The sequence below is a fragment of the Dasypus novemcinctus genome, chromosome 4, assembly GCF_030445035.2.
Source record: "Dasypus novemcinctus isolate mDasNov1 chromosome 4, mDasNov1.1.hap2, whole genome shotgun sequence".
In the NCBI taxonomy this organism is placed as follows: domain Eukaryota; kingdom Metazoa; phylum Chordata; class Mammalia; order Cingulata; family Dasypodidae; genus Dasypus; species Dasypus novemcinctus.
Genome location: NC_080676.1, coordinates 86,474,951 through 86,489,382, shown reverse-complemented (window position 1 = coordinate 86,489,382; position 14,432 = coordinate 86,474,951). Strand labels below are relative to the sequence as shown.

Here is a 14,432-nt window from a genome sequence, read left to right as displayed (position 1 = left end):
AAAAAAAGGAAAAAAATGAGTTGCCTGAAGTCAACAAGTAGCATTTGGAATTCAGCCAGACTTTGAACTTAGATAGTCTGTACTGGAATCTCAATCCTCTTTCTTTTATCCCCAAAGCAGCTTTACTAATGTACAGACTAAATTGTGCTGACATACGAAGGGTAAAGGAAAACCATTAACTCTGTATATGCTAGACAACACAGAAAGCTACTAAAAATACCAACCCTGTCAAAGTGTTTGGTGACACCTATTAAACATTTAAATCTCAGCTACATTCTTAAGTATTTTAGATACTGAAAAGTTAAAGAATCAAAGTGTTAAATTTGGGTTCCTCCAAAATTGTAACCCTCCTAAATCTAAAATCTATTTCCAACTCCTGACTTACAACCCTTCCAGAAGGAAACCTAACAGCACTAGGGATAAGCACTATATTCACACGTGAGGCCATTGATAACACAAATCTACCCCATTTTACAGCATATGAAAAAGAAGAGAATTCAGCAATTATCAGAGATAATAAACTTCTGCTGGTGAGTGAGTCTCTTAGCCTCAGATTTACATTCCCACTGTCAGTAAGCGTTTTTAAGTTAAACACTTTTTAGAAGTAAAGATTCAATAATCAACATTTATATTTCCAACAGAATGTGTTTTCATTACTTTGGTGCTAAAATGTGTGATTCGTTTAGACTCTGCTCTCTTCTTTTCTCTTTTGTCCATCCTTTAGATCCTTCACTCTAAATCCTACCTTCTCTCCACACTTGTTCTTTCACCAAAGGCTCAGGGAAGAGGGCTGCAAACTGTCTGGACGCCTGGACCCTCATGTTTTTAAGATTAAACCCAAACCCACCCATGGTATGTGTCCGGTTCTTTGTCTGAAGCCAAAGTCTGATGGAGTTTTTGTCATATTCAACAGCAGGCTTGGATCTTTTACTATTTGTTCCAAAACATATAATATTTGTAATTTGTATTTTAGAAGTCCAGCTAATAAATTCTCCAAAAGAAAATAGACTCTTTATATTTTCACTTTATTTTTTCATTCCACTCTTAAAGCCACAGTGGAAGGAAAATTGTGGTAGTCACATCAAAATATTCTTTTCCACTTCCAGTTAAGACCTAGTTTAGACAAAACCAAGCAATAATTCCTATTTTGTATAAGGACAGTAGTTACTATTTACCTATAGTTGTTATTTAGACTGTTGGGTACAAAATAGTCCTTGGAGAAATACCTAAGACTTGACACTTTTTTGGCATTATGTTGTAGGTGTCAGGAATGTTTTATAAAGCTAATTTTCTCCTATGACAGTTTTATCCCCACAGGGAGTGATCAATACTGGATGACTCTTTTTCCTCAAAATAAGGCTTACAGCATTGACCAGAGCATTTAAATGTATCTTTACAATTCTCAACTTGATCTCTCAGGAACAATTTTTATAGATTTAGACATTTTTTGTCATAAAGTATTCTATTTATTTCTCAGCAGCTGGTGTCAAAAAAGTTGTTGTTGTGTTTTTTAATATTCCTTTTAAATAAATAAAATCTGTTTTCATATTGTGTAAAATTAGTTTTGCCTGCTGTGATTTTGTGGCATTATGAAGTGATCATTTCTTCCCATGAATTATTTAAAGTGAGGATATCAAAGCCTTACAGAACAATACAAAACACTATAAAATACAATTTAATTTTATAATATACCAATTTATACTAGTATCACCATGCACAGCAGTTGCAATACATTGGCCCAGAATTAGCAGAACAAGTCTATGCCTTTCGGTTTCATATTTAGGTATCTGAGAGTTGATTCTAAATTTTCCAGTGGGCTAGAGAATCACTCCATAATTGGCAGAACATAGATACCTAAAGACATTTTTGCTAGCTATTCATGTGGGGTATTGAGGTTCAACTAGCCAATGTGGCATTTAGCTTTCTAAATGTTTTAATTCTTTAAGACACTGAGTTTGACAGTTGTTCACCCTCTTATTATAAAACACGATTGGTATGATTACTATTTTCTGTGGAGTCCTCTGATTTATAAGACAACCAAGTTTGTCTTATAGAAAAATGACCTATGTAACCATAGTTATTCATACCACGTATTCTCATTCTGGAGTTTGTAGAAGAAGGGAAACAATACACTCAAATTTCCCACTGCAAGGTGAGGACTTACATAGTAAAGCTGCTATGAACTTCTACGGTGAGTGAGGTGGCAAAAATGAATGATCTGTTAATGAATAGAGAAAGGCATGATTAGAAGCTATAACAAAGTCTGAATCAATAAGAGAGCAAAGGTAACCTTCTCTATTCAGGTTATAACAAAATGCTATGCTTAGGTTTTTTTCTCAATGGATTTATACTAATCTCTTACTATATAAGAGAAACTATGTGATTAACTCACTACATTGAAAAGACAGAATCAGTGGATGTTATTTAAGATTTCAAATAGTCTCTGACAAAATTACATATCCAAAATTAAAAAAGAAAAAACCTCACGAAGAAACTAGGTGCTATATAAGGGATGGTTTTCCATAGTAGGAAACTGAACTTAAGAAACAAGATAGAGAGTAATGGGCACTTTTCTTGCTAGTATTATATACTATAGAGTCACATATTGTGCCCCGAACAAAACTCTTGATTCCACAGGGTCCATTCTACCACCTCTGCCTCCAACCAAACTCCCCTTCCCCATCAAATAGAAAGGTACCATCACTCACCCAGTTGATCTGGTCAAAATTTCAGAGGCTTGGGATTTCTTTTGCCTCATCTACCATATCAATTTCATCAATAAGACTTACTAACTTAACCACCAGAGTATATCCCCAATCCAACCATTTCTCACCATATCTGTCATTACCAACTCAAATCATGATTCTTTCTTATCTGGCTACTAATTAATTTCTTCTGTTCTTGTCTTCTAGTCCATTATCTAAAGAGAAACCAAAGCGCTCTTGAAAAGCAGGGAAGACCAAATAATTCCCTTGTATAATTTTGTATATGTTGCAATAAGAATTAAATTCAAATTCCTAGATGTGACCAAAAAGTCCCTCACTATCTGTGCCTGTCCACCTCTCTGATCTTACCCCTTACCACTTTCCCTTGTTTACTATGTTCTGACTCTATCCTTCAAACACACTAACCCATTCCTATTATCCCTGACCTGGCTATGGCCTCTGACTGGACTTTCTTGTTCCTAGATTTTCACATGGCCGACATCCTTTCCTCATTCTTAGCTCAAACATTACCTCTACAAAAAGTTCTTTCTTTCCTTGACCATGGTATTCAAAGGATTCCAATTCATTTAATTGCTAGCATATTTTTAAAAATATCTTTTGTGTGTATGTATGTATGTGTGTGTGTGCATGTGTACAGTCTTCAAAAAAGTATAAGTTACATGAGGGTGAGGTTCTTGGCTGTGTTACTATATTATTTACCTATTACTGCATAAAAACTATCCTAAAACTTATTGGCTTAAAACAATAAGCATTTATTATCTCATAACTTTTGTGGATCAGGAATCTGGGGTAGCTTAGTTGGGTAGTTTTGAGTCATGGTCTTTCATGAGGTTCTAGTAAAACTGTCTGCCAGGGTTGTGCTTGCATCTGAGGTCTCAACTGGGGTGGGAGATCTTCCAAATTCATTCATTTGGTTTTTGGCAGGCTTTAGTCTGTTGCCACATGGGTCACTCCACAGGGCTCCTTCATCACATGGCATTTGGCTCCCCTCAAGGCAAGTGATCCAAGAGACAGTAAGAGAGGTGCCCAAATGAAAGCCACAGTCTCTTTTAAAACTAACCTTGGAAGCAAGATTCCATCATTTTAGTCACATTTTTTACTAGAAGTTAGCCAATGTCCAATCAATACTAAAGGAAAGGAAATTACAAAAGGAAGTGGGGATTTTAGGAGGTGGCAATAACTGAAAACCATCTTAGAAACTCCCTATTACAATTGCTTACCACTGTACTCTTAATGTGCAGAATAATTCTGGGCACATAGTAAATGAATTAATAAACAATGAGCCTCCCATGAATCAGTATTGGAACTTGTCTTAATTCAACATTTTGTCAATGATCAAGAAGAAAACAGACTTAATAAAATCTCACTCAAAGTGCTGAAATTCAAACCAGAAGAGATAACTAATAAGAAGATTCTTTAGGTTGCATGAATAAACAGAAAGTAGCAGTACAGTTTTCATCTGTAAAATATAGAAAAGAGTTAGAGCATGTTATGGGAGATTCAGTGAGGCAATTCATAGGAAATGCTTAATATAGGACTTCACAAATCAAAGGCACTGGATAAATGTTAGCTATTATTTCTAATGAGGGCAAATGCAAGGCAATAATTTTGGGGAAAATAACACAAATTATATTTTTAAGATGTGTTCTTAAGATGCTGGAATTTAAGATATCAAATACAACTCAAAAAATAATTTATGAATCACTCTGAAGTGGGTCCTATGATATTAACTTAAAACTGTAGTCAAAAAAATAAAATGTTGGGGCACATTAAGTACACGGAGAACAAGTTAGAAAGGTTTTCCCATTTTTATGTAAACTTATAACATATATGAATGCACATAATAATACATTTCTAGTCTCCACAATCCTTGAAGGCCTAAATGGAAGGAGAAGTGTGAAGACTTGCTATTAGAAGAACCACATTATGACTTGGAGTTACAGTCTCTGAAAAGTTAAAGGAGGACTGGGTCCTAGATCATGAACTATTAAATGATGAGATTATCGTTTATAGAGAGCGCAAGTACAGAATTTTTCATGAGATGCATGATATGCATGAGATGTCTGGAACAGTACAATTAGGATAGGAGAATGAAGTACTATTCAATATTGCAAAGAATATCTGCCTTGAAAGGTAGCAAAAATTAAGTAAGAAGGTGGAGAAATTCACAGAAGATATAACAAAACAGTCCATGATGGATATATGGATTTTGAGGTTGGCATCAGGGAGGAAACCCAGCATGTCTTTCAACATGTTTCTTGACATCTACATATGCAACCAAATTGGCAGGATGGGCCTGAGATTTAATCAAGTCACTTGAAAACCACAAGTAGCATCCTTATAATATATCATTCCTGCCCTATTAATGACAGGTTGACACACAACTGGCCCTGCTGGGAATTAGCAGTAACCAGTCATTTGCATCTATCTTTGCATAACTTGTGGAAACTTGGCTCTCTGCACTTTGGCTACTAAATATTCCGAAGACATAACTGCAGTAGAGGTGTCTGTCAAAATAGTCTCTACAATACCTAAACAAGTAATTATGCTTTATAGAGATCCAATGAAATGGAGAAGAAAGTGTTTGAGTAAAACAGATTCAGGTTTAAATCTAGGTTTCTCTATAGTAGTTGTCTAGCTTTGAACAATTTATTTTCTATCTCTGATCCTAGGTTTTCTCACTAGTGAAATGCTGGTGAGTCCTCCCTTGCTGTATCACTGTGGGATTTAGAAATATGTAAAGGACATCACTTTCTGTAGGCATTCCAACACTGTTATTCTGCTCAATATTCAATATTCATTTAACTTATTAATAAATTCAAAAGTGTGCCATTGATCTATAAAGTTAAAAAACTCTTGTTTTCCTTGAAAATCAACAAACATTTTAGCAAGTATTAATTAGAACAAAGGGATTGATTAATATGGAAATTGGTTATGCAATACCAAATGTTTCAACACACTTTTACTACAAACTGACTGTTCACAGCATTTTAAACAGCTAAACAACCTCTTTGGTTATCAATGGAACCATATTCAGTCAGTCTCCTTGGCTGCCTCATCCTTAATGTCCTCTCTAGTTAGTTTCTTATAGACAAAGAATGGACACTAAGGCCAGAAAATTACTGGAAAATGCTTCCCTCTAGTAAAGGCTTAAGACAGTCAGTTATATAAGCAAAGATTGTGATAACAGAATTCTCCTAAATGTTAGTCTAAGAAAATTGGCAACAGCATAACAATCTCCAGCACAAAGTCATCAAAATCATACTAACCATGGACACCTTCAGTTATCCTTAAAGTTAACGCATACAAGAAAATAAATTAGCTCTGAAAATAATTTTCCTATTGGAAAATACAGGAATCATGCAGTTGATGTATTTGATATTCTGGAATAACTCCTAATACTAGAAAATTGAGATTCTAGGAAGAATTATTTACAATACATACAATAAAAGTGGAAGAAACTTTCAAGAGTTACTATTTTTTACTTTTCTAGGGATTAACAAGAAAAATGTTGCCAAAAAAACACAAAAAAATTCAGTGTAAATTTAATAAATTATTATTTGTGGACTTTAAAATATATTTATTCCTTCACTCATTCATCCATTTAAACATTTTTACACAAGCATTTATTAAATGCATAGTCAATATCAGGCACTGGTCTAGGCACAAGAAATATGACCTTGAATATGACAGACTGTTCCCTAACTCGAAGGGGAAACAATCAATAAAAATAAAGTACACATTATAGTAGTACAATGTAAGGAAATTCTAATTGCTCAGGAAGTCAGGGAAGAAATCTCAGAGAAAATGAGATTTCAACTGAGACTTGTTAAATTGGTGCTATTTCAGTGATGGTGAACAGAAGGGGGAAGGAGGGAGTAATGGAGAGTATTACAAAGCAAAGAACATATGCAAAACCAGAAATGAGAGTGAGAATGGTGCACTGAAAGCACAAAAGGAAGTTCGGAATGAGTAATGCATAGAATACTAAGGCACGAGTGAAAAGAGTCAGGCTAGAAAGGGAGACAGGGACCAGGATGTAAGAGTGATTTTTAAGGAAATCAGGAGGATGTTGTGATAATTTAGGTGACATATGATGGCTTCTTGGACTAGAGTGGTAGGTAAAAGAATTAGTTAAGGGGAGGATCATAAAAACTAGATGTCTGGATGTGGGACAGTAAGGGATATGGAGAAGATAAGGACAATGCCAGTTTTCTAATGTGGGTAATTATATGATAATACTGTAGATAAGAGCACATTTGGAGGGTAGTTTAGTTTGGGACAGGTTGAGTTTGGAGTACGTATGGGTCATCCACAAAAAAAGGTCTAGAAGGCAGTATCCAGAGGTAAGTGAAACACAAGAGAAAGATGTGGGGGTCATCCAGATGAACATTCTAACGTAAGTTATGGGAGTGAATGAAATAGCCCAGGAGGACTGTTCAAAGTGAGAAGAGAACCTAAGAGAGAGTTCTGAGATCATAAGCTTTTAATACTACAATAGCCATATAAAATTGCTTTATGGGACTTTGCAACCCCTTCATAACAAAGCCTTACTTTCCCAAAGCAATTCAGCATGCAAATCCATTCTCTCTTTTGGTTCTCAAACAAGGGTGCAGGGTAAGCAGGATGGACAGTATAACTCACTGAAAATAAGGAAAGCAAGGCTCCAAGACATTAGTCCTGAGGTCATTGCACACCAGTGCTAAAACTGGAAATTGTTTCTCTTTATTTCCAACTTAATTTTCATTCCAAACACTACTGTACTCTTGAGGATCGGCTGCCGATAGCTTCTTCCTTTGTGTTAGCCTGGAAAATAGTCCAAATGTCATCTCTAAAGATTTTAAGCTGTTGTGCATATATTTTATCAGAAACCTAACCATCTTAAATTGCATTAAGGACAGAAAGCTAACCTAAAGCAAAACTATGAAGTGGGTGAACTGTTTCTTAGAGCTTTCCACCTGCTCCATCTCTACCTTCTCTCATTCTCTAAAAAATATTTGTTAATTCACTCAACAATTACTTATTAAGCTAGACACTTTGTGGGCACAGTATTTACCTTCATGGCACATACACAATTCCAGGAAGGCAGACATAACAAATTAATGCACTTAAAGTTAAGAAAGAGAGGGGCAAGGAGCTAGAATGAAGAGGTTAAAGAACTTTTCTAGGAATAAGTGACCTGTAAACTGTAATGTAAAGGATGGTTGAAGTTAGCTGTCTTGGTTACTGTCGTAAAGAGAAAAAGTGATCCTACCAACGAATTCAGAAAATGGTAATGGAACTAATAAGTTAATGTGCCACCCATTTGTATTTTTCGAAATGAAAAACATAGACGTACAATGCTTTATCCAAAAGAATGAATCTCCTCAACTAGTGAAATTCTTGAAATTGTACTCCCAAGAGACAGGGACCATTATTCATTCACTACTGCTAATTCCATGTAGGCAAACACTTAATCTGTCTCCTCCTGACTCCAGATTTGAAGGCAAAGAAAAGACTTTAAATATATCGTCTTATTTAATCCTCATGATTCTGAGTTATATTATCCCCATTTTACAGGGGAAAAGACTATCAGAAAGATTAGGTCATCTGCCCAAGGTTGTATTCCAGTAAACGGGATAGCCAGGACTTCAAACTAGTTGATTGGCTCCAAAGCATCTCCTTTCTCTACCCTATACTATTGCTTTTTCCAAACAAGTGTTATGTGCTAATGAAAACTGTACTGGGGAAAGATTTCTTTCAGCAAAAAAGGGTAGACTTACAAGTATTTCTTTAAAAATTAGCCTGACTATTCTATTTATATTTCCTACCAGTCCACCTTCATTTCTCTTTTGTTGAAGTGAAACTGACAAACAATAAACTTCATATATTTAAAGTGTACTAATTTGATAAGTTTTGACATATGTATGTAACCATGAAACCACTACGACAATCAAGATAATGAAGTTATTCATCACTCTTGGTCTTATGGCCATTTGTCATCCCTTCCTCCCAACCTTTCTTATCCCCAGGCAATTACTGATCTATTTTCAGTTACTATATATTAGTTTACATTCTTGAGAATTTTATATAAGAGGAATCTTAAAATATGTACTTGGTTTTTTGTTTTGTTTTGCTTTTTCAAGAAAAAATCCAAAATTTTATTTATTTACTTTTCAATAAGTTTAAATCCTTGAGGGGTACAGCATCACGTGAATTTGGTGTCCAATGGCCTTAGTTGGAAGGTTGCTTCGGAACTTAGCATGAACCATGCCACTATTTCCATGGGCATGAGTTACCTTTCCCCAAATTACTCTCGCTTTGTTAGATTTGCAGCCAGGAGTCACTGTATTGTTTTTTGATTTGTACACATAAGCACGTCTCTTGTGCAAATAGAATTCAGTTTCAGTTTCATCTTGGGCATAAATAACTTCAATTTTAAGAAGGGCTTGTGCTCCCTCTGGTATCGGAGCCTCTGCTTATAGCCAGCAAAAGTGGCTTTGTACCAGGACCTTCCAAACATATTTGCTGTTTCAGAAGTCCTGTTCCCAGCAGGCCGCCACAGGCTCCAAGATGGCCGAAAGAATAGGTACTTGTTTTGTCTTTCATTCAGTATGATAATTTAGAGTTCCATCCATGTTGTAGTATGCATCAGTAATTCACTCCTCTGCATTGCTGGGAGGTATTTTATTGTACGGATAAACTATAATTTGTTTATCCATTCATATCTTGACAGGCATTTAGGCTATGTACAGTTCTTAGGTTTATACATAAAGCTGCTATGATCATGTACAAGTCTTTATAAAGATAGATGTTTTTATATCTCTTGTGTCAACACCTAGGAGTGGAATGGCTGGGTCATATGGTAGATTATGTTTAATATTTTAAAAGCTGTCCAACTGTTTCCTGAAGTGACTATACTATTTTACTTTTCCACCAGCAATGTATGAGGGTTAAGCTTCTCTTCATCCTCACAAATACTTGGTATGGTCAATCTTCTTAATTTCAGCTATTCTAATAGGTGTGTAGCAGTGGTATTAACTTGCACTTTCCTCATGATTAATGATGTTGAGCATCACTTCATGTATTTATTTACTATGCTTATGTCTTCTTGGTGAAGTGTCTGCTCAAATCTTTTGCCCATTTCTTAAAATTGGGCTGTTTATCATTGAGTTACAAGAGTTCTTTTTATTTTACGAATACAAGTCCTTCATCAGATATATTTTGGCAAATACTTATAGTCTGTAACTTGTTTCTTTCATTCTTTTTTTTTAAAGATTTATTTATTTCTTTCCCCTTTCCCCCCTCCCCCCATTCTCTGTGTCTATTTGCTGTGTCTTCTTTGTCCACTTCTGTTGTTGTCAGTGGCATGGGAATTTGTATTTCTTTTTGTTGAGTCATCTTGTGTCAGCTCTCCGTGTGTGCGGCACCATTACTGGGCAGGCTGCACTTTCTTTCGTGCTGGGCGGCTCTCCTTAAGGGGCGCACTCCTTGCATGTGGGGATCCCCTATGCAGTGGACACCCCTGCGTGGCACAGCACTCCTTGCACACATCAGCACTGTGCGTGGGCCAGCTCCACACGGGTCAAGGAGGCCCGGGGTTTTTACCGCGGACCTCCCATGTGGTAGACGGACGCCCTAACCACTGGGCCAAGTCCACTTCCCTCTTTTAACAATGTCAAAGAGAAGTTTTCACTTTTGATGATGTCTAATTTATCAATATATTCTTTTATGGATCATACATAAATGGATTGTAAACTTATCATCTCCTAACATAATTTGCTTATCTTTTTCACTGATTGATCCCAAGTGCCCAGAATGGTACTGGATACAGAATAAGTATTCAGAGAATACCTACTCACAAATAAATAAATTAAAATTTCAACAAGTGAAGTGCAAAATATGAAAGCTTAGTTTATAGGCAACATAGAAAATAGGGTAGACTCAAGTTCAGAGTCATGCTCAATTTTTGTTATCTGCTCCAATAAAAAGTTTGATTAATATAAATACCCAAATTTAAATACCATTGGTTAAAAGAACCTGGTGCTCTTTTCTTGGAGACAATGTTTCTCTGCCCAAATATGGATTTTAAATTCTGTAGATCTAAAATGTAAAGCAATAAATCTCCTACCCAAACCATTCTCCATCTCTCCTCTGACTCAAGTCCTATATGAACCCCTGTAAATAAATCAGAGCTGCTGAATTCTCGAAAACTCTAATTGTACCAATTATAAATAAGCCTCAGGATGGATTTCAACCATCAGCGTCCCCAAAACCATTATCTGCAGCTATAATCCATTATTTTTCTTTCATAATTAATTTTCCTAAGTAGGTCAGTACTATTCATTTTATTTAAGTGCTGTTCCAGCAATCCCATTTTTCCAGCAACCAAAGTCAACTGTAACTATACACATATTTTCTATTAAAAACACCAAAAACTTTCTTATATTATGCAAAACACTAAATTGGGCTGTGAAATTTTTCAATAAGTAATAAGGAAATGCACTACATCGGTCCTCAATTATACACCTTGACCACATGAAGTAAGGGACTAATGGAAACTATAAGCACCTTGAGGACCTTCAGGTATGTGAGTACTTAAATAAGTACTTAAAAATGCAACTTATCATCACAGATTTTAGAATCTAAATCACGAGGAATAATTTCCAGGGATATAGATAGATGAAAAAGTCACACAGTTATAGAAATATATTTATATATAGTATAAATGTAGTAGTTTTGAATGTGCACCTACATACACCTACATAGTGTGTGTCTGCATGTGGAGGGTGTGTATGAAATAAAAATTCAACTCACTGGAACACAGGAGACAAAATAGTCAAGGAGCTAAGGGAATTCATAACTGATGGATTTTACTATTATGAGAACTCCTCAGGCCCTCACTCAGAGTCTATTTAGTCTCCATTTAGATACAAGCCTAGCAACTTTGGATATTTGCTTTTACATCCACAACAGATTAAAGGTTAAGACTACGAGAGGGCAGATGATAGCTGGTCGATGATAGCTGCAAATAGCCTGACATTGTGAGCTCTCTGATCAAGTCCATCTAGGTAGTGTCCTGTCAGGGCATTAAGTCTACTGGTTAGGAGGAGGCTTAGTGGAAATGGGAAAAATTGTTTAGATGAAGAATAATTAATCTGGGCCTCGTTTCCTTAGAGGAAAGCTTTGAGAGCTCAATGACAAGGAGATATGGATCTAATAGTACGGATTCTTAATTTTGCTACATAATAATAGTTACTTTATAAATTTGTGTTTTCTTATGAATTTTAACACCAGGTATTTATGAACCCAATACTGAATTTTTTAAACCATTTTTGGATACTATAAATTAACCAGATTTTTCTTAAAAGAGAATGAGAAGACACAACTTTATGTTTTGGCAAAAAGAAAATATCACCACCACAAGTATATCCATTGCATACTAATGAGGCATGAATTCAGAGAAACTTAGGCTGAATATGGGGTTACTATTCTAACTTTCTGCAACCCACCCCTTTAGGCTGTCCCTAGAGTTATTAATTCAAACATTTACTCTGGGTCTAAAAATATCCTAGTCCAAGAAACTGAATGACTTGTAAGCACATTTACAAGAAGTTTCATTTTCCTCAAGCAAACAATTTTGGGTTTCCAACCAAAAGGCAGCTTCATTTTGGGGTATCCATACCTATAAAGCAATATGAATGGAGTTTTTAAACAAATCTATTATAACATATGCCTCTAATAAGGAATATTTTTCATAGTGGCTACTTTGGGAGTCACTTATTCCTGGATACTGTCATTACTTGAAACTTAGGTTACTGACTATAGAATTTGGTCATGAGAAAATCAGTCTTTTTTGCTTGTTGACCCATCTTATACCACTACATACCCCTAATCACTGCTACTCTGAATGTTCCTCATATACACTGATCACTGGAAAGGTTCTTCCTGGAAATGGTATCATGTCCTATTTATCCTGGGCTTTGCTGGGGGTTGGAGAGGGCTTATGGGAATTAAGAGTCTATTTTTGACCATTGCATCTGTGAGGCATATGAAACTCCTTTGGCCAGAGCGGTAATGTAAGACTGAGATTATCAAGGCCCCTTTCCCTGGCACCAGAGAATGGAAAAAAATTATCTATGACCAAGGAGAGGATTTGGGGGAACTGTTTTTCTTCTGGGGATTGTGTGTATATGAATGTGTGTGTTTCTGCCTTGGCTTTTAATTGAACTGCTCTTTTGGCCCCTACTACAGTCATTTGGTACCTGGAATCAGAAGACTCTGGCCTGGCACTTGCTGCACAGTAACACAATAAGGTACAAGGAGTTAAGTTTAAACACCTAGTCCAGTTTCTATGTACCCTGTAGGCATTCAGTAAGTACTTGTTGATTGACTGAATGACTTGCTATTGATGTGAGTAAACTAAACACATACTGCCACTAAAATGAAGCAATCAATCCAAATACTTTTTAACTTCCTGGAAGTAAAGTGGTTATTCACAGAACCATTCTTATCCCTCTAACCCCACTCCCTCCAAAACAATACAAAGGAAGAGAAAGAATATGAATAAGAGAAAACAAATGTTTAAAAAACAAACAAACACAAAAACCAATTAGCCAATGCACTCTGCAAAGTTTAATACTATTTAGAATGACAGCACTGCTATTGTTGGTGCTGCCAGAGCCCTGCATGTTTGCTAGCTCACCCAAGGTCCAGGGAGAATAATAAACTAAGCAGATTAGAAGTAGACTGATGCTTCCACGCCACTACCACCTCACACAACACACACACTGTTCTGAGTGTCTGAACACATGCAGGCAGGTAAACCTAGAAAATGGGCACTCCATGTTGGCAGGAGGGGAAGAGGCTGCCAACAAACAGAGCCTGTTTATTATTTAACAGTTGGTACTGCTAGAGGCCTGGCACCACTATAGAGCACTCTCTGTTTCAGTGCAAGTCAGCCTGATTATGAGAGCGTGTGAGCCAAATCGTGTTTACCATAGACTGTGAGAACTTCAGTGCCCCCAATAGAAATGGAAATTCTTACAATAGTTCTCCTCCAAACAGAGAAAATCATTCCTGAGACGAAGGTAAAGCGTTCCATGTGCTTAAATTTGCTCTGATAATCTGCTCAGTGTTTCTACATGGACTTGCCTTTCCCTGCTCAAGACCTCCCTAATGACAGTTTCTAATTCTCTGCCTTTACCTACTTAGGGACCTAAATCAACCAAATGACAAGTGAATCACCCATCAACTAATGTTGCCTGTGCTGTCCTACACACTTGGGCTTTTCAGCTGAAGAATCCACTGCCCAGGGCGACCACCTCCTACTTCTCCTTAGCCAGGGCGGCCGCTGTATTAAAGTCTCTTCTCTGCCAATGTGGGCCACAGGTGGATGCCTTCCTACAAATCCAATCAGCAGGATAATGTGCTACTATCACAAGAGTGGACCTTACTTAATGACAACGAGCCCTGCTTAGATGGTCACCCCATTAACTTTGATTTGATTATTCTGCCCCAGCAGAAAATTTGGCTTCGCAACCACAGATGGCATCAGCCCAACACAAAACCTGAGAGAAAGTAGTCAGGTTGTGTTCATACATTTTCAAAATATTAAATTTAACAAAAATATAAAAATGATAAGTATCATGATCATATCTGGGTCCCTAGGAAAGCGATGACTATGTTTTTTAAAAAAATAAATGAAGGGCAGAGCACATGAGACAA

At 36.4% G+C, this 14,432-nt stretch overlaps 1 protein-coding gene across 40 annotated transcripts in view; it reads right to left on the bottom strand.

The window, feature by feature from the left end:
• ZBTB20 (zinc finger and BTB domain containing 20) overlaps nt 1-14,432 on the bottom strand; it is a 900,898-nt gene that overhangs the window by 565,768 nt on the left and 320,698 nt on the right. Inside the window, exon 3 of one of the 40 annotated variants that reach the window (XM_071214783.1) lies at nt 2,165-2,218. The exons of the other annotated variants lie outside the window; for them this stretch is intronic. The gene's annotated coding sequence lies outside the window, so the exon portion shown is untranslated. The remainder of the gene's footprint in view (nt 1-2,164; nt 2,219-14,432) is intronic. 40 annotated transcript variants of the gene reach the window in all.